Raw genomic sequence first — 9,085 nt, 5'->3', positions numbered from 1 at the left:
TATTATGCTGCTATACACAAACACAGAGAAAAAAAACCTGTCTTTGTCCGAAAGAACTTGCAATCCAAGTACACATTTTAATAGGATTAGCATATGTATAGTTATACTCTACCTTATTATCTGTAAATGAATACTTGCATGTATAAAAGTACCTGTTTGTACACATACTTCTTTTATTTCCTATGCTTAATGTTCTTGTTCAAGGCCCATGGAAACCAATGAGAATGTAAATTATTACATTGATTTTCTTAGCCTTTGTGTCAGGCTAGAAGTAGAATACAGCTCTCCTGATTTCTGGTGACTACAAGGTTGCCATCTATATTTCAGCTAGATGTTTTGGCTCCTGTTTTAAAAAACAAGAGTTCCCAGGCAGTGGGTGTAGAGTGCCACTCATCTGATTAAATATCTCTGTCTACTTTGGGATGAGAGATCGCTCCCTAGGCTCCACAGGCTGTGCTGGTTGGGTCTCCATGAACTGTGCAGGAGTTGAGACATCCTTCCTGCAGAAACCTAAAGCTCAGGGGGCTGAAACCCACACAAGGGTATTTAAGGAATCCAAGGACTGAACTGCTTGGTTCCCCTGTTATTTTTATATATATGCACAAGGTAACACAAATTTTCAATTATAAAACTTGTATATTTGCATGGGCAAGGATTTCCTGAAAAGGTGAAGGAAAGGGTCCTGCCACCTCCCATCAGCCTCCCTCTCAAACAGCAGGCACAACATGTTGCAAACCTCCAGCCTACAGAAGGGCCAAACTTTTCCCCAGCTCTTCATAATGAAGAAATAAGCTGTGATGCTCTGAAGAAACTGGGGAATACGTCACTATTTCCTATTTCAGTTTCTTATCCAGCTTGGTGCAGAGATATGTAAGAAGCAGAACGGTACCATCCCCACCCTCTCTCTAATTTAGGATTGCTCATTTATGCATGTGCACGCACATCATCATGCACACATACAGGCATGCGAACTCATCCATCTCCACTTTTACATAAGATCCTGTTTGCTGAAGAAGGACAGACAAAAAGTTCCAAGTCTTTATTTGTTCAGAATACAGTTTTGCAACAGTTACATGTGCAATTTGTCATGGGTGATGGGGTTGCAACATCAGGCATGAACCAACCAATCTATGGAGAGCTGTCTTGAAGCAATTCATGTACCGCAATACCACTGGCTGAAGATTAACAGATTGCCAGGATTTTGTTGATATTTTTGTGGGAGAGAGTGAAATATATCATTGCTTGGACATCACATCTGTATCAAGGCCGAATCTTATAGATGTAGTTTTTGATACTCTGCTGATAACTGTTACTTATGCCAGGGTAATACAGAGATGGGCATACATTAAATGCCTGAGCTGCACTGATGCTAAATGGATTTTTTTATATGTCATTTTAAATATGTCGTTAGACTTTCTTTAATTGTTTATAAACATGCATTTCCACAACAACACTGAAAGAAAAAAAGACCCGTCCCAAACCTCACACACTCTTGTGATAGATACAGGATTGCTCAAGCTGCAAACCCAGCTCTGGTCATCAGCTGGAAGCCACACTTATCATTTGTTGTGTCCACATGTTTAAATCCCAGGAAGCAGACCCATTTCAAGCTACCATCATGACACTATTTTCATCTTTGCTTTGCAGACTAAAAGAATTAGTGTTAGATCTTCAGCAAAACTATAACACCAAATAAATATTATGTAAGGGCAGTACATAAATAAGTTATAGAAGGGCAGAATAACATTGTAAAGGGAAAGTATTTGTGACTCATTTATAAGTGCAGTGTACAATTGAAATAAATGGAAACTTTAAGAAATATTCTACATAAGGCAGAGTCCAAAAATGCAGAAGGTTATGCAAGGCTAACTGTAAAAATAAGCAGATGAGTCCTCTAAAATAATATTGCAACATTTTTTGGCTTCCATTTATTGGTTGCCATAGGATTTTTACTCAGTGAGCAACTGCTAAACACAAGGCTGCCTCATACCATAGCTTGGCTTTTAAGAGAAGAAAAACATTAACATTGTTTAATGAACACACTTGTCTGGAGAAGTATTAGCAAATACTAGGAACTCATTTTCCTACTGCCTAAAACCAGAGAGATTTGCAAGTGTTGTGTTTATTGTGCTGTGCCTGATTTGAATCTTTCTCTCCGACAACACACAGATCTCTCTCTAAAATAAAAAGCAACTTGTTTTTGAGGCAAGTTGTGGGGGGAGAAAGTCTAAGAGCAAACAGGTTAAAGTGCCATGTACACAACAGAAAGGATCACAAGGCACCTTTAACGAGCTATTTGAGTTACACCAGCTGCTTCTGGAGCCAGAGAGCACATCCTCTGGTGGACACTAAAGGGAAGAAATGGGAAATGCTTCTCTAAAACATTTGATTTCTCTACTTAGCAAGTTGTAGTTTTTGATTTCACTAGGCGCACGTCCTACATGGAGGTGTAACAAGAGGAAAATAAAATAGTGACATGCTATAAAAAGTAAATAAATGCATTTGCTCTTCATCTTTTATTCAGTCTCCCAGTATATCTTGATATATCAACATTCATAGTAACTATTTTTTATTATGATGATTTATGCTGTCTCTGCAGTTGGGTTTATTTCTGGGTTTTGTCCAGCGACTGCTTGATGTAAAAGGCTTAAAGCAGCCCACGTGTGCCCGTGGCTGAGCGCTTACTCACATGTTACATAAGGGTCAGGCCTCCTTTGGCCTGAAACCCTTCTGGGCCAACAATGTTTGCAAGCTTATTTCACAAGTGGCCATCTCTGAAGAGGGAAGAAGAGCATTTTCCCACATAAATTACCCATGTACTTACATTTTTAAAGGTACCCAACTGTTGACACCTAGGAAACTCTCAAGCTAATGAGAGAATAGTGTTCTGAACTTCAGGTTTTCAAAAGTTAAGGTCTTCTGGACCACCCTACATGTGCCATCTGAGACGCTCGAGGGCACCCCACCACATCTCCAGCTGTCTCTTCACAAGAGGTCTTTCTTCCATAGCTCCTGTGTCACATCTGCAAGCCTTGTGTAGATGTCTTGGATACCTGATGCATCTCAAAAGGAACAAGGCATTTCTGTGTATGCAAATGAACTGGGGCTCTGGCAAGCAGGGAGAATTAATCCCATCTAACTTTAGACATCTATGCCTGATCTGGTCACACTGAGCTCCTTTTATAGTCAGCAGAGAGAAATACAGTTGTCAACATTTAGCTGGACAAATCCCACCCACAAATTCCACTTGTGTAAGCCGTAACTCCCAGCTTCAATAGCATGAGATGGTCTGAATCTTGTCCTTGTCCTCCCTGTACGTGTAAAGCTGGCAGTGGGTTTCTCTGCCCCTCTTCAAGGAACTTGATTTAAGACATGAGAGGCAGAACAAAGCTTGGGTTTGTCTACACTGACTCCAGAAGTGCGGTCAGCCTCCCCTGCTGTGCTTTGACAGGGTAACCTTTTGTTGTGAAAACAATCTTGGAACAAGCTTTGAAATTGCCCTAAATATCACAGTCTTCCATCTAGTTCTGCAGCAAAAGCACTATGATTCCACTCCAGACAACCAAGCCTACAGACTATCTACTAACCTCCTGAAAGGGCTTTCCTAGGTCTCTAGGGATTAAATCTGTTATTGATTCAGCTGACTGGAACTCACAGTGAATTGATGGTGTCGAGAAGTTGCAAAGAAATATTGAAAGATGTGGTTTAGACACTTTTTTCCACTTCTCTGAACAATTGGCACCCACCATGTACAATGTTAGAAACATTACTTATGTATGGGAGCAGCAATATTTAGAGTCTCTTAATCCCACCTACCGTTAGAAAGAAGATGAGAACCCTTCTACCCTTTAGAAAAGTCCGGTGCTTCTGAGATAGATAGCCTTTGGATAAAATACACGCATTTCTCCCTTACTTTTATGGTGTGCTCACCATGGTGGCCTCCAAATGCACTCTAAGTGACCTAGCAGCACAAACCCCAAGGTAGCAAATGTCACTTACAATTGCAGTTGTCCTAAATAAAAGCAAAGTGCATTGGCAGAGTAGAATAAGTCAGAACATAAAACTGTTTAAACACAATGACCGAGGGATTTCAGTCCTTGTTCTGCAGTTTAGGAAAACAGATTACCAAAAGTCTATGATTGCTTGCATAAAATACCCTGTATCTCCTATGTTTGTTATCTTCATGACTTATTGATAGGCAAGACTATCCAAAACCTAAAAACTTAATTTCTCTAAGTATTACTAACTACAGAAAATGGCGATGCTGTTGTTGAAGGAGAACTGTAGAATAAGGAGCAGAACTATATGCTTGTTAAATCATGGAGGTATGTTAGCAATAGATTTCAAGGCAATTTTCAAAACCAGTTGTACAATCCCAGCTTACTTGATGGAAAAAATAAGGCACAGGCTTCCCCTTGTTCAACTAGCAAATAAGTAGAACTCAAAATACCCCTTGGCCCTTGACAGGTCAGCATGCAGAGTTATTCTGGAATAGCTCAGCAATGTTTCTCCTACACAAGGGGCAAAGGTCGTTATCTTTCTTACCCTTACCCATGCAGATAGACTACTCTGAAAGAAAAAAAAAAAGAGGAAGGGCAAAATCACTCTGCATCTCCTGTGCTTTGAGGACAAAAATCCAACCTTGACCTTGTCCTGGCTTCCTACACACAGCTAAATTTATCCTGGAAAAATTTCATCCTGCAGTAAAATGTGGGTTAGACTCATGGCCTGATCAATCAGTAGGGATGAAATCAGACGATTTTGACTACTCCGGTTTTATCAGCTGCAGTCAACAGCAAAATGTCAGTGGATTTCTCTGAATCATGCATTTCATGCTGCTTGATGTTCCTTTTTTAAATTAAAGACAGCACATTGCTAACTTTCTGACAAATCTCGCTGCTGTCCTGAGGTTACATGAGATCACTGGTTATTCATGTTAGCGGCTCCTCAGACAGAGCAAAGACTCGATATTGTACACAGCACCAAGAAAATGGATTTGTTGACATTTCTCATCATGTTGAAAAGAAAAAAAGAAAGAAAAAAAAAGATGTTTTTTCTTTCTCTGCCATAAAGTCTCTGTTGCAATCGTGCTCTTGTTCTTCCAAGATATGTTCCTTTGACTGAATTATAGAGTTTGTAAAAAGTAGCAACTGGTAAAATATGCATGTACTTACTCATCTCGAGCATGTTGATTTGATTGGCCTTGATTTGAGCTACCAAGGAGAGTAGGCATGTTATGTAATTTTCGAAGCAACATTTATTTTAGTGAAAAGTTTGTATGTAGTAAAACCTTTTTACCCTCATGCAACTGGAGCTCTGTCAGAAACTTGGTACCCAGAAGAGCTGCAATTTTTACCCACAGATACACTCCATCTTATAGCTGCTCTAAAGGCTTTTCACGTGGACCAGGCACATTTCTTGCTAACGTGAAAACTAAAACGCTTAATTAGCAATTACAAACACTTAGAAATTACAAATAATCTGCAGTTATGGTGATTATACATAGTAGGGAGTAGAATACAACAAAATATGAAGTAATAAAATGCCCATTGGTGACCAGTAAGCATGAACTCCCCTCTTCTAGCAGGCTGATATAGAGCTTTTAAAATTAAACCGTAACTGCATGAAATTGAACCTTTTTTTCAACCTGTGATATTCTAATTCTGACTAAAATGCACTCCTAAATTTTATCCATATTCCCAGTGACTGAATTAGATCAAATTTTAACCATAAACTGTTATGAGAGAACCAGTGAACTAACTAACTTGGAAGAAAAAAAAAAGAAGACGACTGAAATAAAGACTGGATTGCATCAGACAAGTGGTCACCAGTGGTCCCTATGGAGCAATGAGACTCCTCTTGTGGAAGCACACACAAATATCCAAGCCAGGTACTCAGAGCAAACACTGAAATTGTCCTTTTAAGGGTAAGCATAGAACATAAGCGCACACTTAATGACATCTTTGTATAGGACAATATGTGTGGGTTGTTGAGTCAGGTCTCAGTATGAGCAGAAATCAGACACCCACCTCTGCCCCATATCTTGAAGAACTTGGCTTGACCCATAGAGCACACTATTCCTAGGTGTCCTCTTAGTGCAGGTATTTACAGTTACAGGTGGAAGTGTCTGTTTTTAAGGGTACATTCGGTCACAGCTGAAGGGAGGAAGATACCTGTTTGCTGTTGCTGCCCTCCACATCTCCAGCACCCTCCTGCAGATGGGGGAAGCGGAGGCAGCGTAACTCAGACCCCCCCAGGGCAGCAGGCAGGGGCAGCAGGCAGGGGCAGCAGCCTCCCGCCCTGCTACTTGCCCACCAGTGGCAGCTCTCCTGCCTTCCTTGCTGCCCGATTACACACATGTAGATGAGCATGCAGAAGAGAAGATCAGCATTTGCACTGCTGTGTCACAAAATCCCTTTTCACTTTGTCCCTTTGATTGGTTTTGTTGAGGCCAAAAGTTCAGATCTGGACTTCCCTGAGAGGAGGGGCTGCCCAACATCCACCTCAAACAAACTGTGTGGTTAACACTGATGTTTGGAGATTAAGATGGGAAAAAGTCAAGCCCAATGGTAGCTCCACAGATTTTTACAGAGACCTTATCGAGCGCGAAGTGTTTCAGTCTTTTCCTCTGGTGTCAGAGGGCGGGTGGGAAGCACGGACAAACACACCATTTCCTTCTTTATGTGCTGCCTTTGCAGTATGCATTTTGCTAACCTAATCAGATGAAGATAAACACCTTGCAATATACTGTATAACTGACGACAGCTTTTTGTGTGCTTGGAATGATGTCAGCACCAGCTTTGCAACTACGCTTTAATCTCTTGAGCAGAAATAAATGCAGCAGCTAACCTAATACTTTCTACAAACTGCCACACCAAGATTATTTTACTTTTACCCTGCAGGCTATGGATTTTGTACAAAGGAGGCAGGAGAGCCAGAACAATGTGATCCACTCCTGTACTGAGCCATTTTTTGTGAGGATTCTAAATGAATTTAAATTGAATAATAACTAGAATAAATGACACCTCTCAGCACACGAGTCAGGCTCATTTAGGCCCTTAAGAAATGGATTCCACTCATTTACATCAGTGCAAATAATATCAAATTAATTTCTCAGGATTTACGCTACCATCACTGTAAATACATTTTTCCTCACATTTACATACACTCACCAATATACTTAAAACTTTCCAAGCCAAATATGGCCGAGAGTTTCAAACTTGTATAGAGGCCCCTGGGGAGGCATCTCAGGAGGATCAAAATTTCAAGCAAATAGCCTAAACTGGCTTAATTCAGAAGTCAAAAAGCAGAAATGGAGGCATGGAAACTGGTACCAAGAAGGTAACTACCAAGGACATTGGGAGAAGCAAAAGTCAGTGACAGAACTGGCCTGATTAAAGGGTTTTTTTTTTCTTTTTTTGAAAGAAATTTTCCTCAGTCATTTTTCATGTTCCAGTGGAATTACACCATATTACAGGTCATTTATACCCCGCTTTACTTACACTTTGATTTCAATTTGTCTCATCATGTTACCAATTTTCAACATTTGCTTCTACTGAAAGAATAAGAAAGTTACAAGCTAGTTAAGTTGTTAGCTATACTGTCACTTATTAAATTAGCAAGTTTTTCATAGAAACCTTGGGCAAAACTTTAAGAATAAAGAACTGATCATTACTAATTCTTTTGGTATTCATTATGCTATTAGTCACAGAGCTCACTCATACATTTCCAAATTTCAACATAATCATTTCAGGATGAGGAGAATTATTTTTTCCCCTTCCCAATAATTTTTCCTTGGCATCACATTTCATACCCGTTTTCTCTGACTGCCAGGAAAGTGCGGTTTGGGGTTTTGGGGGCTTGGGTTGGGTGCTTTTTTTTTTTTTTTTTCTTTTCAGAAACACAGGTTTACCAAGGTTATTTCATCTCTAAGAGAATGCATTTTTAATTGACTTGTTTATCCCCGTAACACAGACACACCTCAGTAAGGCTAAGGGATCAGGTTATATGACATCATGGTGCCAAAGGAATAATTTCACTTGTTTGTGCAATCCTGAAGAAAGCCTGTAGCTTGAAATCACACACAGTGCTGCATTGACAAAATAAATGTTGTGGTAAATAACAAAATTTTAATATTTTTTTTTTTTTAATTGGGAGGGGTAGAGGAGACAGAGGGGCTGGGAGGACCTCTTCTCCCAAAGTGTGCCATAGGATCATGTTCTGTGAAATGGTTTTGTTTGTAGACATGGCTTCTCACCCTGCACAGTTGTGAGAAGATCATCCCTTTCCCCAGGACTGGGAGGCAGCTAAGCCTACCCAACAATCTCTGCTCAGCAAAATCCTGCGTTCCACTGCAGTTGCTACCCAAATCGAGGGATAAGCAGCGCTAAGAAAGCTGTTGAGGCATTTCTGCAGCAAGCAGTGCTATACCCATACTCCACTAACAGCACCCATGAAGCAGGAATAAAAAAAAAAAAAGGAAAAAAAAAAAAAAAAGAGAGAGAGAGACAGAAATCAGCTGTTTGAATCACAGATTCCCCTCTCAGCTTTCACTTTAGGGACAAGGAAGCTCCGAAAACAAGGCACCCCTTCAGCATTTTATAAAGCTGACTTCAGCTGCCAAAGGATTCCTCTGCAGCAACACCAAGAAAGCTTTCGCCTCAAATAAAAAATTCACTGCAAACGAGCAATCATTAGTCAGCCGCATTTTTCATATAATTACTGGCAGTGAAAAAGCAAGCTTGCAGGTTGCTGTAAAATAAGGTCTAACTACTTCCACCCAAACAGAAGCCTTTCACATAACTTTTAGTGGGGGAGAGGGAAATCCTCAGTGCTCCCCACTCCCCTTCTCTCTATGACTGATTACAATCTGCTTTTTTCTATAAAGCACATTTATTGTGGGAGTTTGATTTGAAAGAGTTTCAAGTAATTTAAACTTTGGCTGCAGGCATACAGATCATTTGAAAACTGATCTTAAAGTGTTTCTACATGTTAATAACATGTCTGGTTCATGCTATAATCAATGGTTTTAATTCTCAACCTAGCAACTGAAATATTCAACACATGCCAGGAATTACCTAGGATG

The sequence above is a fragment of the Nipponia nippon genome, unplaced genomic scaffold, assembly GCF_047370975.1.
Source record: "Nipponia nippon isolate SJK-2023a ecotype South Korea unplaced genomic scaffold, ASM4737097v1 scaffold_4, whole genome shotgun sequence".
In the NCBI taxonomy this organism is placed as follows: domain Eukaryota; kingdom Metazoa; phylum Chordata; class Aves; order Pelecaniformes; family Threskiornithidae; genus Nipponia; species Nipponia nippon.
Note: the sequence above shows the minus strand (reverse complement) of the source record.